A 21,620-nucleotide genomic window follows, 5' to 3' on the forward strand; every position below is an offset into this window, starting at 1 on the left:
ATACATACCTGATCAAAAAGGAAAGGGTAACGCTCTTTCATAGCTTCCTCTGGCTCCCATGTAGCTTCCTCGGTCTCGTGGTTAGACCACAGGATCTTAAGCAAAACTGTCTCACCACTCCTAATCTTTCTAACCTTTCGGTCTAGAATCTGCTTAGGCACCTCAAGATATGATAAGGACTCATCTAGCTCTAAGCTCTCTGCCTCTAACACATGTGACGGGTCACTCACATACTTCCGCAGCTGCGATACATGAAACACATTATGCACTCTCTCTAACGCAGCTGGTAAAGCCAGACGATAAGCAACTTCCCCAACTCACTCTAAGATCTCATAAGGCCCTATAAACTTCTGACTTAACTTGCCTTTCTTCCCAAATCTCATAACCCCACGCATAGGAGACACTTTCAAAAGAACCTTGTCCCCAACTTGAAACTCTATGTCCCGACGATGTAGATCTGCATAACTCTTTTGTCGATCCTGGGCTGCTCTCATCCGTTCCCTGATCATCTTAATCTGTTCCACCATCTCATGCACCATTTCTGGTCCTAAAACCACTGCCTCACCACTATCGTTCCAACAGATTGGACTCCTACATCTCCTCCCAAACAAAGCCTCAAACGGTGCCATACCTCTAAAGACTGAATCTTACCTTGTGGTCGCCGCTGTTCCCCTTTAACTCTCTGGCATGTCAAACAACGGGACACAAACTCAGCTGTCTCTTTCTTCATCCCAGGCCACCAAAACGTTTTCTTCAAATCCTTGTATAGCTTGTCTCCACCTGGATGAACTGAATATGGTGTGCAATGTGCCTCTGTCATGATAGTCTTTTTCAACTCCTCGTCATTAGGAACACACCACCTACCATCAAACCTCAAACTACCATCTGTATGAATAGAAAACCGGGACACTGTCCCTTTCTCTACTCCAGCTCTCCACTCCACTATCTTAGGATCCAAAGCCTGCTTACCCCGAATATCATCATAAAACTCCGGATGTCTTGTCATATCACCCACGGCATCTCCTTTTCGCATCATATGTATCCCAAAACTCGCTATCTCATCCCTCGGGCTCATCAAAAAGATAGAATTTGTACACGAGGAATGTACACTCTTCCTACTCAAAGCATCAGCTACAACATTGGCTTTCCCTTCATGGTAGATGATTTCCATGTCATAATCGCCAATCAGCTCCATCCACCTCCTCTGTCTCATGTTCAACTCCTTCTGCGTGAAGATGTACTTGAGACTCTTGTGATCAGAAAATACCTTAAAGATTGCTCCATAAAGGTAATGTCTCCAAATCTTGAGAGCAAACACCACTGCACCCAACTCCAGATCATGAGTAGGGTAGTTCTCCTCATAAGGCTTCAATTGCCTAGAAGCATAGGCAATCACTTTGCCATTCTGCATCAACACACATCCCAGCCCATTCTTCGAGGCATCTGTATAAACCTCAAATTTCTCGCTCCCTTCAGGCAATGCTAAGACAAGAGCTGTGGTCAAACGTTCCTTTAATGTTTGGAACGCCGTCTCACAACTCTCATCCCAACGAAACCTGTTCTCTTTCCTCATCAACGCTGTCATCGGTCTAGCTATCTTGGAGAAATCTTTCACGAACCGTCTGTAGTATCCAGCTAAACCCAAGAAACTCCTAACCTCAGCAACATTCTTCGGTGCTTCCCACTTTGTTCTTTGCCTCAATCTTCGCCGGATCCTGACTACCCCATCTTTAGAGATTACATGCCCCGGAAAAGCAACTTTCTCTAACCAGAACTCACACTTGGACAGTTTAGCATACAACTCATGATCCCTCAAAGTCTGCAACACGATCCTCAGATGCTCCTCATGCTCCTCCTTAGTCTTAGAGTAGACTAAAATATCATCGATAAACACCACTACAAACTGGTCCAAGAACTGTCTGAAGATTCTGTTCATCAAATCCATAAACACTGCCGGCGCATTAGACAACCCAAACGGCATCACCACATACTCATAATGGCCATACCTCGACGTGAAAGCTGTCTTTGGTATGTCCACCTCTCTAATCTTCACCTGATGGTACCCCGACCTCAAATCGATCTTGGAAAAGACTGTTGTACCGCTCAACTGATCAAACAGTTCATCTATCCTTGGCAAAGGATACTTGTTCTTTATCGTCACACGGTTCGGCTCCTCCCCGTAATCTATGCATAACCTCAAACTCCCATCTTTCTTCTTCACGAAAAAGAATGGTGCTCCCCACGGCGATACACTTGGTCTAATGTATCCCTTCTCTATCAGATCATCCAACTGCTTCCTAAGTTCCTCCATCTCCTTAGGACCCATATGGTACGGTGCCTTAGAGATTGGCCCCGTCCCTGGCTTCAACTCAACGATGAAATCTATCTCCCTCTTCGGTGGCAACCCGGAATCTCTCTCGGAAAAACATCTCGCAAACTCCCCCACCACTGGTATCTCATCAATCGTCGGACTCTATCCGATCATCTCTCACATAGCACAAGATCGGAGGACATCCCTTCCTCGGATAAGACTTCAAGGTGACAATTTGCAATCAACTTATCTTTGGGTTTGACTAGAAACCCACGATAAGACACACTAACACCCTTAGGACCTCTTAAAGACACTTTCTTTTGATGACAGTCTATCTTAGCTTTATACTTTCCTAACCAATCCATCCCAACTATCATCTCAAAATCGTTAAAAGGAAACTCTAGCAAGTCTACAGGGAAATCAACTTGCCCAACTATCAAAGATACATCCCTGAACAATCTCCCACACGATACAGACTCACCCGAAGGTATGAAAACTTGCTCACTAACAGACTCATATACTCTCAAACCCAACTGTTTGACATGACTCGAAGACACAAACGACTGAGAAGCCCCCGAATCAAACAAAACAAAGGTAGGAATACCATTAACAAGGAATGTACCGGTGATAACGTGCGCATCTTCCTCAGCTGCTTTCTTCTCCATCATGAATAACTTGCCACCGGTCTTCCGCCCACCTCCCGGACAAGATCTTGCCGAGGTGGTCGGCTTAGCACCCGACCCTTGATTATTGTTGTTGTTCGCTGGTGGTTTCTGATAAGAATTACCGCCGTTGCGGTTGCCTCCACTCTGGTAACTCTGACTTCCCCGGTTTGGCCATGATCCAGCCGGTCTGTTGCTCGCGAAGCTCTGCGCAGGTCTCTGGAAAGATCCCGGTGCACTTGTGCACTCATGTCTCTTGTGGCCTACACCACCACAGCTATAGCAGGTCACTCCCCAACTATTACTCACACTTCCACGGCCACGCCCAAAGGAAGCCCCAACACTGAACCCAGACCCAGAAGAAAATCCCTTAGACTGATTGTGGTTGCCTTTCTTGTGATTAGATTGGCCACCACTCTCGCTCTCAGACTTCCTCTTCTCACCACCTAACCTCTCCTGAGCCATCTCCACCAACCTCTCAGCTCCCCCAGCCCTCTCATAAGCTTCCTTAACATCAGTAAAAATTCCCACGGGTAACTTATCCATAATCTTAGGGGGCAACCCCCTCTCAAACCTCAATGCCAGATTCTCCTCACTCAAACCCACATCCTCAGCATACCTAGACTTCTCATTGAACAGCCTGTAGTACTCAGCCACAGACATCTCAACAGTCATCTTAAAACCATCAAACTCTTCCCTCATCTTACTCCTCACATGTTCCGGTACAAACTCCTTCCTCACAGCCCTACGAAACTCCTCCCAAGGTATAGCAGGTAAGCCTTGGTTTGTATATATCTCCTTAGCACTCACTTTCACTGAATCCCACCACTACCCGTCGCCTCCCTCGGATAGAACGCACTGTTCCACTCTCATCTCATCAGGACAGTGAACCAAATCTAATATGTTCTCCATCTCTCTCAGCCAACTATCAAGAAGGTTAGGCTCCCCAACTCCCTTGTATTCTTTCGGGTTAAACCTCGCAATGTAGAGGCTGATTTTTGAATGATCAACCTCCTTCTCCTTATCCTTATTCTTGTCCTCATTCACTTTCTTTAGGGTCTCAGTAAGAGCATCCTGGTGCTCTAACATCTTAACGATGTCATCCACGGTCATAAGCTCAGCTCTCGCATACAAAGCAGTTCTCTTGGGCGGCATCTTGAAACTATACATATATAAGAAAGGGTAGATATGAACACACGTACTAAACTTCAAAACACGCAAACACGCCACCCAGAACCCACTCGATCGAGTTCCCAAACACACTCGATCGAGTAACGGGCTACTCGATCGAGTGCCCCACGTACTCGATCGAGTACCCAAACTTCAGACCCCAAACATACCTTTTGATCTCTTACCTACTCGATCGAGTATCTAGGCTACTCGATCGAGTGACCCCCTACTCGATCGAGTACCCCTAGTTACTCGATCGAGTGCCCAAAAACGCGATTCTGGACTCAAAATCGTTAAAAATCCACCCGATCGAGTCAGTCCCACTCGATCGAGTCATGCTAATACATAAAAACTACCCGCATGTTACGTCATATGCTAACATGCTAAACTTATAAATCACATTATATCATAATAAACATACTACGCATCTTTTCTACTATCTACGAGATCATTTCATCATGTTATTAAATGCCACATTGTAAATCATCCAACATGTTATCATCTCATCAACAAGTTCCCACATATCACCATTTTCTTTCACATGCTCAACTTTCTACCTCAACACCCAACAATTAACACATTTCATCACATTCTTACACAAGTTAACCAAACACACATACGACTCGACAAACACTTCCCCCATGTGACCGGTTCAAAGTTGTAGGGCGACCCCTGCGACTTTAGGACGTCTCCCAAGCCTTTGCATTAGCTCCTACAACTTTTACCCCGGGTTAATTTTAATTGACTCCCTATGTTCATTAGGTTCATTGGTTACAGGTTTCAGGATCGTCGCTCTGATACCATTTGTAACACCCCCATACTCCAAGTGCCTTACCAGGACCACTCTGGTATGAAGACATTACCATCTCGGTTACCCGAGGCAATGATAATCAAACAACAATAAAGAAACAACGTTTATTATAAATAATTTAGCGAATAGTTACAATCCTCAAAACCAAACCAAAAGTACGATACATGATCTCAAACGACGTTCTATCGAAATGTAAATAAACTAAAGGCTACAGCGGAAGACTCCTATCATCATGTCGTGGCATCCCGGCTATCCCAGTACTCATCTCAATACCGCTCAATATCTCGCTCACCATCCCCGAATGGATCACCGCAGGTTTACAAAACAACACCGGGGTCAGTACTAATCACACAATCAATATGTATAACGACAATAAGATAAACAGACAGCTTAACTGTCACACACACACACAACCAACCAATTCCCATCATCTCAATACCGATCGTCCCTTTGGACTACCCATCGATGGGGGACCGCACCGTACCCACCAAATCCCCGCTCCACATAGTGAGCGATAAACCCTATCCATTAATGTGCACATCCTTTCTGTGGCGGGTTCCACAGAAGGCGAAACTAGGGCGTGAAGCCACTCCCGCAAGTGACCCCACTCAGCCGAGGCCACGCCTCGCGAACCATCAACAACGATCACAACCACAATCACAACACAACTATTATATCAAACAACCAAATACAATACATCAACCAATATCCCATTATGGGACTAATACTGAGTAGGAAATCCTACCTGGTATGCACACAATCGACGGTCTCTCTCTTTGAGTCAAAAAGCCTCTTCTATGAACCCTCCTCCTATCATACAACACATAGAGGCTACCAATCACATACTACACATAAAAACCCCAATCTCTAAATTAGGGTTTAACCAAATCAAAGGAAATACAATAAAAGGGGTACATAGATCTTACCCTCGACGCAAGGAACTCAACGGTATAAACAACGACAAGAACCGACCGTCCGAACTCGGAATTGCTAAGAATGCGATTAGGAAGATGAACTTGTTGCTTTCTCTCTTAAACAGGAATTTAGGTTTTGTAAAAGTGGTTTAGAATAATGACGACGGATCTTAAATACCTTAATCGCATAATTAACAAAACCCGAGAAAACTCCCCGTAAAACCGGACACTCGATCGAGTACCCAAGGTACTCGATCGAGTACCCCTTACTCGATTGAGTGCCTGACTACTCGATCGAGTACCCAACAGTCGAAACTATTTTATTTTGCAACTTACCCTTACTCGACAGAGTAAGGGCTACTCGATAGAGTACCCCAAGACTTATAAATACGGAGTATTACAGTCTTCCCTCCTTAAAAGGAACTTCGTCCCCGAAGTTCAAACCACTACTAAACAAAGGTACGCCCACAACATTCCCGACTCAAAGAACCAAAACAAAATTCAACATAAAACATGATACTAACCCAACTCATCCCGACAAACATCCCGACACAACATATAAAAAGGGGTATAAAACTCTTAAAAACTGCTCGCGATCATCTCCTACCCCCCTAAAAGAAACAAGGTTACGTCCCCGTAACCATACATACCTGATCAAAAAGGAAAGGGTAACGCTCTTTCATAGCTTCCTCTGGCTCCCATGTAGCTTCCTCGGTCTCGTGGTTAGACCACAGGATCTTAAGCAAAACTGTCTCACCACTCCTAGTCTTTTTAACCTTTCGGTCTAGAATCTGCTTAGGCACCTCAAGATATGATAAGGACTCATCTAGCTCTAAGCTCTCTGCCTCCAACACATGTGACGGGTCACTCACATACTTCCGCAGCTGCGATACATGAAACACATTATGCACTCTCTCTAACGCAGCTGGTAAAGCCAGACGATAAGCAACTTCCCCAACTCGCTCTAAGATCTCATAAGGCCCTATAAACTTCTGACTTAACTTGCCTTTCTTCCCAAATCTCATAACCCCACGCATAGGAGACACTTTCAAAAGAACCTTGTCCCCAACTTGAAACTCTATGTCCCGACGATGTAGATCTGCATAACTCTTTTGTCGATCTGGGTTGCTCTCATCCATTCCCGATCATCTTAATCTGTTCCACCATCTCATGCACCATCTCTGGTCCTAAAACCCTTTGCCTCAAAGACTATCGTTCCAACAGATTGGACTCCTACATCTCCTCCCATACAAAGCCTCAAACGGTGCCATACCTATCTTTGGTGTGATAAGCTGTTATTGTAAGAAAATTCTATCAAGTCCAGCCTCTGCTCCCAGCTACCACCAAAATCCATCACACAAGCTCGCAACATATCCTCAAGAGTCTTGATTGTTCTCTCAGTCTGCCCGTCTGTCGCAGGATGAAATGCTGTACTCATCTTCAAAGTTGTTCCCAACGATTCCTGCAACTCCTTCCAAAACCTCGATATAAACCTCGCATCTCTATCAGACACTATGTCCTTAGGGACCCCATGTAACTTAAGCACGTTCTTTCGATAGGCCATAGCCAATTGTGCCTTAGTCCATGTATCTTTCATTGGAACAAAGTAAGCTGACTTGGTCAGACGATCCACTATCACCCAAATCATGTTGTTACCTTGTTGACTCTTCGGCAAACCCACAATGAAATCCATGGAAATGGATTCCCACTTCCACTCAGGCACCTCTAAAGACTGAATCTTACCTTGTGGTCGCCCATTGTTCCCCTTTAACTCTCGGCATGTCAAACAACGGGACACAAACTCATTTGTCTCTTTCTTCATCCCAGGCCACCAAAACGTTTTCTTCAAATCCTTGTATAGCTTGTCTCCACCTGGATGAACTGAATATGGTGTGCAATGTGCCTCTGTCATGATAGTCTTTTTCAACTCCTCGTCATTAGGAACACACCACCTACCATCAAACCTCAAACTACCATCTGTATGAATAGAAAACAGGACACTTTGTCCCTTTCTCTACTCCGACTCTCCACTCCACTATCTTAGGATCCAAAGCCCGCTTACCTCGAATATCATCATAAAACTCCGGATGTCTTTGTCATATCACCCACGGCATCTCCTTTTCGCATCATATGTATCCCAAAACTCGCTATCTCATCCCTCGGCCTCATCAAAGATAGAGTGTACACGGGAATGTACACTCTTCCTACTCAAAGCATCGGCTACAACATTGGCTTTCCCTTCATGGTAGATGATTTCCATGTCATAATCGCCAATCGGCTCCATCCACCTCCTCTGTCTCATGTTCAACTCCTTCTGCGTGAAGATGTACTTGAGACTCTTGTGATCAGAAAATACCTTAAAGATTGCTCCATAAAGGTAATGTCTCCAAATCTTGAGAGCAAACACCACTGCACCCAACTCCAGATCATGAGTAGGGTAGTTCTCCTCATAAGGCTTCAATTGCCTAGAAGCATAGGCAATCACTTTGCCATTCTGCATCAACACACATCCCAGCCCATTCTTCGAGGCATCTGTATAAACCTCAAAGTTCTCGCTCCCTTCAGGCAATGCTAAGACAGGAGATGTGGTCAAACGTTCCTTTAATGTTTGGAACGCCGTCTCACAACTCTCATCCCAACGAAACCTGTTCTCTTTCCTCATCAACGCTGTCATCGGTCTAGCTATCTTGGAGAAATCTTTCACGAACCGTCGTAGTATCCGGCTAAACCCAAGAAACTCCTAACCTCAAAGCAACATTCTTCGGTGCTTCCCACTTTATTCGCCTCAATCTTCGCCGGATCCACAGCTACCCCATCTTTAGAGATTACATGCCCCAGAAAAGCAACTTTCTCTAACCAAAACTCACACTTGGACAGTTTAGCATACAACTCATGATCCCTCAAAGTCTGCAACACGATCCTCAGATGCTCCTCATGCTCCTCCTTAGTCTTAGAGTAGACTAAAATATCATTGATAAACACCACTACAAACTGGTCCAAGAACGTCGAAGATTTTGTTCATCAAATCCATAAACACTGGCGCATTAGACAACCCAAACGGCATCACCACATACTCATAATGGCCATACCTCGACGTGAAAGCTGTCTTTGGTATGTCCACCTCTCTAATCTTCACCTGATGGTACCCCGACCTCAAATCGATCTTGGAAAAGACTGTTGTACCGCTCAACTGATCAAACAGTTCATCTATCCTTGGCAAAGGATACTTGTTCTTTATCGTCACACGGTTCAGCTCCCTGTAATCTATGCATAACCTCAAACTCCCATCTTTCTTCTTCACGAAAAGAACTGGTGCTCCCCACGGCGATACACTTGGTCTAATGTATCCCTTCTCTATCGATCATCCAATCGCTTCCTAAGTTCCTCCATCTCCTTAGGACCCATACGGTGCGGTGCCTTAGAGATTGGCCCCGTCCACGGCTTCAACTAAACGGTGAAATCTATCTCCTCTTCGGTGGCAACCCGGAATCTCCTCTCGGAAAAACATCTCGCAAACTCCCCACCATTGGTATCTCATCAATCGTCGGACTCTCTATCCGATCATCTCTCACATAGCACAAGATCAGAGGACATCCCTTCCTCAGATAAGACTTCAAGGTGACAGCTGCAATCAACTTAACTTTGGGTTTGACTAGAAACCCACGATAAGACACACTAACACCCTTAGGACCTCTTAAAGACACTTTCTTTTGATGACAGTCTATCTTAGCTTTATACTTTCCTAACCAATCCATCCCAACTATCATCTCAAAATCGTTAAAAGGAAACTCTAGCAAGTCTACAGGGAAATCAACTTGCCCAACTATCAAAGATACATCCTGAACAATCTCCCACACGATACGGACTCACCCGAAGGTATGAAAACTTGCTCACTAACAGATTCATATACTCTCAAACCCAGTGTTGTTTGACATGACTCGAAGACACAAACGATCGAGAAGCCCCGAATCAAACAAAACAAAGGTAGGAATACCATTAACAAGGAATGTACCGGTGATAACGTGCGCATCTTCCTCAGCTGCTTTCTTCTCCATCATGAATAACTTGCCACTGGTCTTCTGCCCACCTCCTGGACAAGATCTTGGTGAGGTGGTCGGCTTAGCACCCGACCCTTGATTGTTGTTGTTGTTCGCTGGTGGTTTCTGATAAGAATTACCGCCGTTGCGGTTGCCTCCACTCGGTAACTCGACTTCCCGGTTTGGCCATGATCCAGCCCGGTGTTGCTCGCGAAGCTCTGCGCAGTCTCGGAAAGATCCGGTGCACTTGTGCACTCATGTCTCTTGTGGCCTACACCACCACAGCTATAGCAGTTCACTCCCCAACTATTACTCACACTTCCTCGGCCACGCCCAAAGGAAGCCCCAGCACTGAACCCAGACCCAGAAGAAAATCCCTTAGGACTCGATTGTGGTTGCCTTTCTTGTGATTAGATTGGCCACCACCCTCGCTCTCGGACTTCCTCTTCTCACCACCTAACCTCTCCTGAGCCATCTCCACCAACCTCTCGGCTCTCCCCGCCCTCTCATAAGCTTCCTTAACATCGTAAGAATTCCCACGGGTAACTTATCCATAATCTTAGGGGTCAACCCCTCTCAAACCTCAATGCCAGATTCTCCTCACTCAAACCCATATCCTCAAAGATACCTAGACTTCTCATTGAACGACTGTAGTACTCGGCCACAGACATCTCGGTGATCATCTTAAAACCATCAAACTCTTCCCTCATCTTACTCCTCACATGTTCCGGTACAAACTCCTTCCTCACGACCCCTACGAAACTCCTCCCAAGGTATAGCGGGTAAGCCTTGGTTTGTATATATCTCCTTAGCACTCACTTTCACTGAATCCCACCACTTACCTGCCGCCTCCCTCGGATAGAACGCAGCTGTTCCACTCTCATCTCATCGGACAAAGTGAACCAAATCTAATATGTTCTCCATCTCTCTCAGCCAACTATCAAGAAGGTTAGGCTCCCCAACTCCCTTGTATTCTTTCGGGTTAAACCTCGCAATGTAGAGGCTGATTTTTGAATGATCAACCTCCTTCTCCTTATCCTTATTCTTGTCCTCATTCACTTTCTTTAGGGTCTCAGTAAGAGCATCCTGGTGCTCTAACATCTTAACGATGTCATCCACGGTCATAAGCTCAGCTCTCGCATACAAAGCAGTTCTCTTGGGCGGCATCTTGAAACTATACATATATAAGAAAGGGTAGATATGAACACACGTACTAAACTTCAAAACACGCAAACACGCCACCCAGAACCCACTCGATCGAGTTCCCAAACACACTCGATCGAGTAACGGGCTACTCGATCGAGTGCCCCACGTACTCGATCGAGTACCCAAACTTCAGACCCCAAACAGACCTTCTGATCTCTTACCTACTCGATCGAGTATCTAGGCTACTCGATCGAGTGACCCCCTACTCGATCGAGTACCCCTAGTTACTCGATCGAGTGCCCAAAAACGCGATTCTGGACTCAAAATCGTTAAAAACCCACCCGATCGAGTCAATCCCACTTGATCGAGTCATGCTAATACATAAAAACTACCCGTATGTTACGTCATATGCTAACATGCTAAACTTATAAATCACATTATATCATAATAAACATACTACGCATCTTTTCTACTATCTACGAGATCATTTCATCATGTTATTAAATGCCACATTGTAAATCATCCAACATGTTATCATCTCATCAACAAGTTCCCACATATCACCATTTTCTTTCACATGCTCAACTTTCTACCTCAACACCCAACAATTAACACATTTCATCACATTCTTACACAAGTTAACCAAACACACATACGACTCGACAAACACTTCCCCCATGTGACCGGTTCAAAGTTGTAGGGCGACCCCTGCGACTTTAGGACGTCTCCCATGCCTTTGCACTAGCTCCTACAACTTTTACCCCGGGTTCATTTTAATTGACTCCCTATGTTCATTAGGTTCATTGGTTACAGGTTTCAGGATCGTCGCTCTGATACCATTTGTAACACCCCCATACTCCAAGTGCCTTACCAGGACCACTCAGGTATGAAGACATTACCATCTCGGTTACCCGAGGCAATGATAATCAAACAACAATAAAGAAACAACGTTTATTATAAATAATTTAGCGAATAGTTACAATCCTCAAAACCAAACCAAAAGTACGATACATGATCTCAAACTGACTGTTCTATCTGAAATGTAAATAAACTAAAGGCTACAGCGGAAGACTCCTATCATCATGTCGTGGCATCCCAGCTATCCCAGTACTCATCTCAATACCTGCTCAATATCTGCTCACCATCCCCGAATGGATCACCGCAGGTTTACAAAACAACACTGGGGTCAGTACTAATCACCATCCCCGAATGACATTCACGGCGGAACCGTCATCCACGAGGACCATTGGTATGTTCTTCTGGAGGCATTGCACAGTGATGTACAGGGCCAGGTTATGGTTGGCTCCGAACAGGGGGATATCCTTGTCGGAGAAGGCGATCGGGTTGCTCAGATCAGGGGCGTCTCTTATCATGTGTGCCACTAATTCTTCTGGGAAAGAGGTGGAGGGCATGGTTAATTTTCCCAAGGCCCGCAGCAAGGCCTGTCGATGCTCGAAAGACGTTGCGATCAGTTGCCAAATTGAGATCTCGGCCTTTGCTTTCTGGAGCTGTTTCAGGATTGAGTTCTCGGGAGCCTTTGGTTGAGTTTACACCTCTGGGACGATTTGGTCATTCGTCGTTGGAACGACCGCTGGGTTGCTCGGATTCTGATAGGGACGTCCGGACCGGGTGAGATGTCCGATTTCCTTCGTCCGCTTCTCCTTTCCTGGGACGACATAGACATCCTCAACATCATCCCGCCATATGCCGTTAATTTCAGGGTCTCGAGGATACCTCGGAGGGGTATTCCTCGGTGGGTAGTTCTTGTGGGGAATATTTTTGTGAGGGCGACTTTTGTGGGGGTAATTATTTTGAGGGTAATTATTTTGAGGGTAATTCTCATGAAGGTGGTTATTTTGAAGGTGATTTTCGTGGGGCCTATGCCAGAATGGTCGCGGGAGCAATCCATCCTGGGGTGGGTAGTTTTGAATGCTTGGGGAATTCTCCCGCGGACGTGGTGCCGGGGGATTGAAGATGAGTCGACGGTAGGTGTCGTCGAGTCGGGTGATTCTCTCAGAAAGGCTGGCAATGGCCTCCTCAACTTCTTTGAAACATAGTGAGCATAGTGGCGATCGAATACGAATACTCCATCTGAAGGGTCCTTTTCCAGAACATTCACCTCATCGTCAATTGGCAAGATTAGATGAGAGCAGTCTAGGGTCGGCTCATCGTCAGAGATGGCGTGAATTCCCAGAGGATTCGTCTTGTTGTTTGGCTTAGTTGGTGGGGGTATAGGCAAATCTCCCTTCTCAATCATGTCTTGAATGAGGTGCTTGAGTTTGAAGCAATTTTCGGTATCATGCCCTTTCCCTCGATGATACTGGCAGTAGGCGGCGTCGGCCGGGTCCGGGGTGGGCCCGATCGGTTGTAGCTTCCCTTGGTCTATGAGCCTTTTCAAGGCACTCGCATAAGTTGACCCTATGTTGGTGAACACTCTCTGGGGGCGTTCAATTTTCTTGGCAGATGGTTCGACGAGGTTGACCTCATCAATCTTGTTTGTCTGACCGTAAGGACGAGATCCGATTGAGGTGGATCCCTGATAACCCCTGCCCGTGGTCTTTGCTAAGACACCCTTTCGGAGGTCGTCCTCAATACGTGTCCCCAAAATCTGCAGATCTTGAAAAGTTTTGATATTTTGATACCTCAGCTGGTAGGCATAAACTGGGCGGAGGTTGTTGACAAATTTCTCCACCAGAGTTGATTCACTCGGCTTACTAACCAACTGAGTACTCACCCTCCTCCAACGGGTTAGGAACTCAGTGAACCCTTCTTTGTCGTTTTGGGTTAACACCTCGAGAGTACGGGTATTGGCCTGGATCTCGACATTGTCGGCATACTGCTTGGCAAACTCAACTGCGATTTCATCCCAGGTGGTAAGGTTTTTCGGGTCCAAGGAGTAGTACCATTGGCGAGGAATTGGCTCCAAAGAGGATGGGAAGATCTGGTAAAAGTTCTGTTTGACCCCCTTAATGGCCATGTAGTCTTTGAAAGCACGGATGTGGTTGAGTGGGTCCTCCACTCCCTTGAACTTAGGCACATCGAGTCGGGGTGAAGTTGTCGGGTAACTTGGTCCCCAACAGGTTCGAACCTTCGGTTATTTTCAAGGTGGATGTTGTTACCCCGGGCTAGGAGTTGTTCTTCCAAGAGTTTCAGCCTCTTCTCAGTCTCAGTCAGAGGTGGGGTATTGTGTTCCCCAACTTCCTTGTTCTCCAGGGCGTCGATACGGGTCTCGACGTGATCCAGGGTGACCTTAAGAGCGGTAAGTAGGCTGGCTAGATGATCAGTTGTGACATCTCTGTTGTTATAATTGTTGTTGTGGTTGACAGACGAAGTTGAAGACGGGGCCATGGCTCTGAGGCAGAAAAACGGCTCACATTACAACTCAATCCGACACGGTTCCAAGACTGAACGCAGACAACACAGAGGACGAGACCAAGATTGACTCAACAAGACGGGGTGACCGTGTGTGGTCCCTCGATGCTGACTCGATTTATAACGTGACGGTGTTTGACCGAACCTTTGACACGAGTCCAACATGACGGCGTGATGCCATTGGACGGGTCTCGTGGCGAGACGACTCATAAGTAAAGACCCATAAGTACGTTTGTTTGACTCTATAGACACGAGGCGGAATTGGAATGGTGGACTGAAGTTTTCGAAAATAGAAATTTTAAAAAGATTCATTTGTCGCTTTAATGGGAGGCTTCCGAAGATAGAAATCTCCGCAAGTCGATCAGTTGAAAAGGGTTGTCTTAAGTTTATTTGCAAAAGACGGTTTGAGTTTGGGTCGGCTCGGAAAACGGTGTGTTGCTTCCCAAGACGGTTTTGAAATTCAAAATTGTATGTTTTGAAAATCGAGTTTGAAATGTTTGAAGAGGTCTCGGGGACGGTGCATGGTCCTCGGGATCCGAAAGTGTCTCGAGAAAAAGGGCGTGTGCTTTTCTCGGGTTTTGAAAGAGCCATTGTCGGCGCGAAACGGGTTAAAATCCGTGTCTAGACGCGGCGATTATGACGGCGTAAAAAGGTGATTTTGAAATGGTTGTACAAAACCGGTTTTGAAAATCGTCATTACGACGTCCTAGAAAGGCGTGTTGAAATGGTTATACAAAACCGCGTTTTGAAAATCGTCATTACGACGGCCTAGAAAGGCGTGTTGAAATGGTTATACAAAACCGAGTTTGAAAATCGTCATTACGACGGCCTAGAAAGGCGTGTTGAAATGGTTATACAAAACCGAGTTTGAAAATCGTCATTACGACGGCCTAAAAAGGCGTGTTGAAATGGTTATACAAAACCGAGTTTGAAAATCGTCATTACGACGGCCTAAAAAGGCGTGCATCGGTCGGCGAAAGACCGAGGTTTGAAATGGCCATTATAACGGCGCAAAAGGTGATTTTGAAAGTTTGCAAAATGTCACGGAAGGACTTATGATCAAGTAGCATATAAGCACTCACAGTTTCATTATATTATGCATCATGCTGACACGGGTTTTGGATTAAAAGGGTGGGTTACACACCAAGCAATCAAACCCCGATTTGCGAGAGGGATACCAATCCAAACAAAATGTGTAAGGAGGGTGCCCTAGCCTCGTGCTCGAAAGTGATGAAAGCTCTTTGACGAAACAAAAATGTGTAACGTCAATGGTATGCTTGACTCAATCGGGATTCGAAACGCGGGGATGAGAAAACTCACGCCGACGAAACGAGCCAATTGGTCGAAAAGGGTTAGGTTGTGGGCCCGGACAAGGAACCCGACCGTGACCGTAATATCAATTAATGCATTCCAACCAAGACCTCGTTCGAGTCTCACCATCTAGGGATCACAAAGACGTAAGTGTCCTAGTTTTCCCCAGCGGAGTCGCCAATCTGTGAACATGGCCCACCTGCGGGTCCGGTTCGATCTGCGGACGCGCAGCGGTCTTTTTGAAAGCCACGCTCGGCGGCGTAAAGGTGCTTGATGCGACCATAATTGGCGCATATTTAGCCCCCGAATTACCATTGTTTCCATGCTTTTTAGTGCCTATTTGGGTCATTTCTTATCTTTAGTTCTTTGTTTTGCATATTCTTTGAGATTTTGATCCCTTGGTAGGAAAGGAGTAAGAATCTTGCATTTTCATGGCAAAACAAGGCTAAATTGATCATATTCAATGACCAAGCATCAAGGAGAGACAAGACTAGAAGGCCTTTGTACATAACATAGTAGAAGAGCATTGTTGAGAAAAGGAGCCTTGAGTCCCCAAGGAAATCCTCGAGGAATTCATGAAGAAAAGGGAAGAAAAAGAAGAAGGAAAGCTGCTGAACTACAATCCGAACGGATTGTAGAGAATCCGTCCGTCCTCGCCAGTCCGAGCGTCCTCACCAGGAATCCGCTCGGATTCCCCATGCCCAGTCCGAGCGTCTTGTTCCTTGATCCGCTCGGATCGTCCATCCCAGATCCGGCCGTCCCGACTCCCAGCCGCACGGATCACAGCACAGCACAGTTTCGTTCTTCAAGCTACGAAATGGAGAAGCCCTTCTCTCGGATAATCCCGGAGGCTCCTTGCTCAACTTAAAAAGTGTAATTACTAGTTTAGCCCTTAGTTAACCCTAATGCATCCTCCCTAATTTTCACTATAAATACCCCATTAGTCTAATTAGAGGAGCATGTTCTTCTTATCAAAAATTAGAGTAGTTAATATCAATCAAATCTCTCTTCAATATTGTAATCAAATATTAATCAAGTTTTAATCCAAGTTTTAGTTCTTTAATCTCTCTCTTGTTCTTACTTTATTTTGGGTAATTGAAGATTATTTGGGTTATTATTGGGAGATTGACAACCTCTCAATCTAGGATTCAAGTACTTCTATTATTCTTGCTTTATTATTGGAATCATTAGTAGGTATAATCTCTTAATCTCTTTTTAATTATTGCTAATTACTTTCATTTATTCATCATGTTTCATTATGTTAGTATGATTGACAACCCTTCTAGCATGATCAATATGATAATGAGTGAGTAGTCTCTTAGCTAGGGTTTAATGGGTGATTAGGGAAACCAACATGGGGAATGATTCATGCTTAAATTAATATGCTTTCATATCTTATTTGCTTGCTTGTTTTGATCTTAATACATGCACATGTTATATTTGATGAAATGCTAAGCCTATGAATCCTTGCATTTACTATCATCTTCTATCTTTTCAACTTGACTTGTAAGACATAACCCAACTCGAGTCTTGTTAGACCATGCATGTGTTAAGTAGGGAAGATTAAGTCGACTTGTAGGTGTTGTACAATCCAAGAGATTCGGCTCAGGGACCCAAACTTTCCTAGGATTGTAAGATATAACCCAACTCAATCCATCACAACAATAATTGCTTGCTTATAATTTGAGAACATGTTTGTATGATCATATCCCATGATTCCCCTATGAACCCATGACACCCTAGTGCTTTTAATCAATTGTTTACACCCTTATTTCATTTATCTTGTTAGTTTATTTTCATTGCTATTTTAGTTTAGTGACCTTCTACATCAACCCAATTTGTGACACCCCTAGACACCACTAGTTACAATAGAATCTTCATTTCAATACCCGTCCCTTGGGATCCGACCTTTACTTGCCTCTTTACTAATTGTAGAGTTGTTTGTGAAGTATAAATTGTGTTTTGTATCGACCATTGACCAACGACCACATATGCTTAATTGTGAACACCAAATGGCCTCGATCAAAAATGGCGCCGTTCTTCGGGGACGGTGTTTAATTGATTTAAGATTTCTTTTATTGTTTTTAGTTGTGTCTTTTTCACCTTGGGGAAGTAAAACTCCTCAAGGTTCGTTCTAATTGTTTTCTAGTTGTTTGATATTTTGCATGTCTAGAAGGTTACAAAGAGATTTGTTACCTTTTGACCGAGAAATCGAAAGAACCTTGACGAATAATAGGAGACTTGTTAGGAGGAATTTGGGAGGTGTTGGTGAAGTTGTTCAACCCACTAGTGAGTTTGTCAATCCTTTCGCAATAGAAGGAGAAGAGAACCCATTAAACAATGCCACACAAAATCCACCTACAATGCCTAAATTCTCGTCACACTCTATACCCACCGAGGAGGATCTACCAAATGGTACTCCTACCCCACAACATCTTACCGGAAACTTTATTGCCAAGTCCGCCTTCATCCAACTAGTTGAGAGGAGCCAATTCGGGGGAATGCCTAGTGAGGACCCTCATTCTCATATGGAAACATTTTGTGATTATTGTGAAGCTATCTCTCAAACGGGCGTGACTCAAGACCAAATAAGATGGGTCTTATTTCCTTTTTCGTTAATCGGCACCGCAAAGCAATGGTTGAAGGGCCTTGATAAGGCCACCCTTGGAATAGATTCTTGGAAGAAGCTAGCTCTAGCTTTCTACAAAAAATTCTACCCACCGGAGAAGACCAATATGCTAAGAGCTCAAATTACGGGTTTTAAGCAAAGGGATGAAGAATCTTTGTATGAAGCTTGGGAGCGGTTCAAAGGTATTTGTCGCTCATGTCCTCACCATGGACTTAGCGAATGGTTTTTAGTGCAACAATTTTGGAATGGTTTATATGAAGATTCAAGGAACATCCTCAATATGGGATCAAATGGAATGTTCACCGAAGTTGATGACAATCAAACATGGAACAAGATTGAGGAAATGGCGGTCCATAATTCGCAATATAGTAGGCCTCGCAAGGCTACTAGAGGAGGAAAGTATGAAGTGGACACCGTTACTCAATTGGGTGCTCAACTTAGTGCTCACATTGACACAATCAACTTGAAGTTTGAACAAGCTATGGCTAGACTTGAGGAAAGCTCAAAATCATCAAAGCATCATGTCAATGCCATGACGGCATCCTCATCAATCCCAAGCGGGATATGTGAGAATTGTGGAACCTTGGGTCATGACTCAAGTGAATGTAGGGGAACAACCGAACAAGTTAATGCTTTCCAAGCTTACAAAAGTGGCACCCCTTATTCAAATTTTTACAATGAAAACACCAAGCTCCATCCAAATCTCTCATACAAAAACCAAAATGTTCAAAACCCTCAACCAACATACACTCCACCACCCATGAGAAATCAAAATCAAAGACCCTTTTTCAATCAAAACCAAGGCTACCAAAATCAAAATCCATACAATCACCACAATGACCAAAGTTTTGATGTCCAAAAAGCGGTCCTTCAAATGCAAAAAAATCAACAAGAGTTTTTCACCCAAATGCAAAAAGATAGCCAAGCAAAGGATACCACCATCAACAACATTCTAGCTCACACCAAGATGTTGGAAACACAATTGACCCAACTAGCATCTTCAAGCTCAACAAGACAAAAGGGGCAATTACCACCTCAAGGTAATCCCCCTAGACATGAAACGGTTAGTGCCATTCAATTGAGAAGTGGTACAAGGTATGAAGCACCGAAGGAGCAAGTTGAGGATGAAGTTGTGAGAGCTAGTGAGAATGAAGTTGTGGTGCAAGGTCCCAAGGAAGGGGAATCATCAAAAGAAGAAAGTTCAAAGAAAAATGAAGACAAAGCCAAAGAAAAGGAGCCCATTGTGATTAGACTTCCTTTTCCAAGTCGTCAAGCCAAGCCTAAATTTGATGATCAACTTGGAAAGTTCATGGAAATTGTGAAGAACTTAGAAGTCTCAATTCCTTTCACGGAATTAATCAATCACGTCCCGGCCTATGCAAAGTACATGAAAGATATCCTCACAAAGAAGAAGTCAATCCGGAAACTTGAGACTATCGCCTTCACTAAGGTGAGTAGTGCAATACTTCAAGGGAGTTCACCTCCAAAGTTAAAGGATCCGGGAAGCTTCTCAATACCGTGTACCATTGGCGACACAACGATCAACAAAGCCTTATGTGATCTAGGGGCTAGTGTGAGTGTCATGCCGTACTCGGTAAGTAAAAGGTTGGGAATGGGAGAGCTTAAATGTACCAATATCACTCTTCAAATGGCCGATAGATCGACGAAGACACCATTAGGGATATGGGAAGACGTCCCCGTGCGAATTGGGAAGTTTTTCATCCCGGTGGACTTTGTCATTGTTGATATGGAGGAAGATTCCAACATTCCAATCATCTTAGGAAGACCTTTCCTACACACCGCGGGTGCGGTGATTGATGTGAAACATGGAGAGCTCACTCTAGAAGTAGGAGATGAAAGCATAACTTTTAATCTTGACAAGACCATGAGAGCTCCTCGTTTGCATGAGCCATGTTTCATGATTGACCATTATAGCCGGAAAGATGAGAAGAAGAAATCGGAACTCCAATGGAGGAAGAAAGTTGAAGATGCTCCATTCAAAGAGCAAGTGAATTGTGACAAGGAGAGCTTGCAAAGCTCATCAAAATCAACCAAGGAAGAAGAAGGTGGCCTCATTGGCCAAGAGAAGAAATTGGGAGAGTTGTCTCCATCCAAGCAAGAGATTTTCAATGATCAACTCAATGAAGTTTGTGGTCTTTGGGACGACGAATTTGAAAGAAATGTAGATCTTTATACATGTTAACATACTCATATATGTCTAATTAATTTGTCATAAATTAAAACGGATAGATACCAATTGAAAGAAATGTAGATCTTTATACATGTTAACATACTCATATATGTCTAATTAATTTGTCATAAATTAAAACGGATCTTATGCATGCAAACAATAAAAAGAATAGAGGAGAAATCATGTCCTTACATAATTAATTTCGGATATTTGGGCACAAAAGAGATCACCTTTCTCTTTTGTTCTTGAGCTTATTCCAATGGAAGAACAAAGATCTAAGAGCAAGATCTCTCCCTAAGCTTAATACCCAAGGCTTTCACTTAATCTAATTAATATTACAATACTAGTATAATATTAATCTATGAGAAAATTGAACCAAAAATATTGTTAACACTTTGAATATTTTCGGTTTTGTTGAGAGATAAAGAGAGGATTTTATTTCTCTAGAACTTATATTTTTGGATGAGTTGAATGAATGAATAATACACTAACTAAAACAAGGTAGTGTATGTAGAAAATATAAGACAAAACTCTTGCCTTGCTCACTTGGAAAACCGGGTAGGAGGAGAAGAGGAGGGAAGAACACTCACCCAATGCATGCCCTTGTTTGTCTTAACAATGCACATTAGGGTTGCATGCCTACTCTTATTAGTAATCATTATGTTTACTAATTATAACATAAACACATTATGTAGTATACACTCCTCCAATTTTCGGCATTTTTAGATAATATGGAATCCATATTATTTTTGTCAATTGTCTATATGTTACATGTCACATGTTACATATATTTGTTATGTAATTTTTAACATATTAAAAATCAACGTATTAATAAAAATACGTCACATACAAAATCGACTAAGTAATATCATAATTACTTGTGCCAAAATATTTTACCAATTTATAAATCACAACTGATTGTATTTATAACAATTCATTCAATTTAATTGTTACATTAAACAATTTATTTCATCCGAGTAATTATACAATTTAATTACTCAGACCGTATCTCATTAAATCACATTTCAATATGATACGTAAATATTACTTCCAAAATCGTCCGTCA

General features: G+C 43.8%; 1 non-coding gene across 1 annotated transcript; it reads right to left on the bottom strand.

Moving 5' to 3' along the window:
- Positions 1-18,469: 18,469 nt before the first annotated feature.
- Positions 18,470-18,576, bottom strand: LOC141602826 (small nucleolar RNA R71). The gene has a single exon (XR_012524734.1). It is a non-coding gene; the product is annotated as a small nucleolar RNA R71 (small nucleolar RNA).
- Between the last annotated feature and the right edge of the window lie 3,044 nt (positions 18,577-21,620).

The sequence above is a fragment of the Silene latifolia genome, chromosome 9 (genome assembly GCF_048544455.1).
Source record: "Silene latifolia isolate original U9 population chromosome 9, ASM4854445v1, whole genome shotgun sequence".
Lineage (NCBI taxonomy): Eukaryota > Viridiplantae > Streptophyta > Magnoliopsida > Caryophyllales > Caryophyllaceae > Silene > Silene latifolia.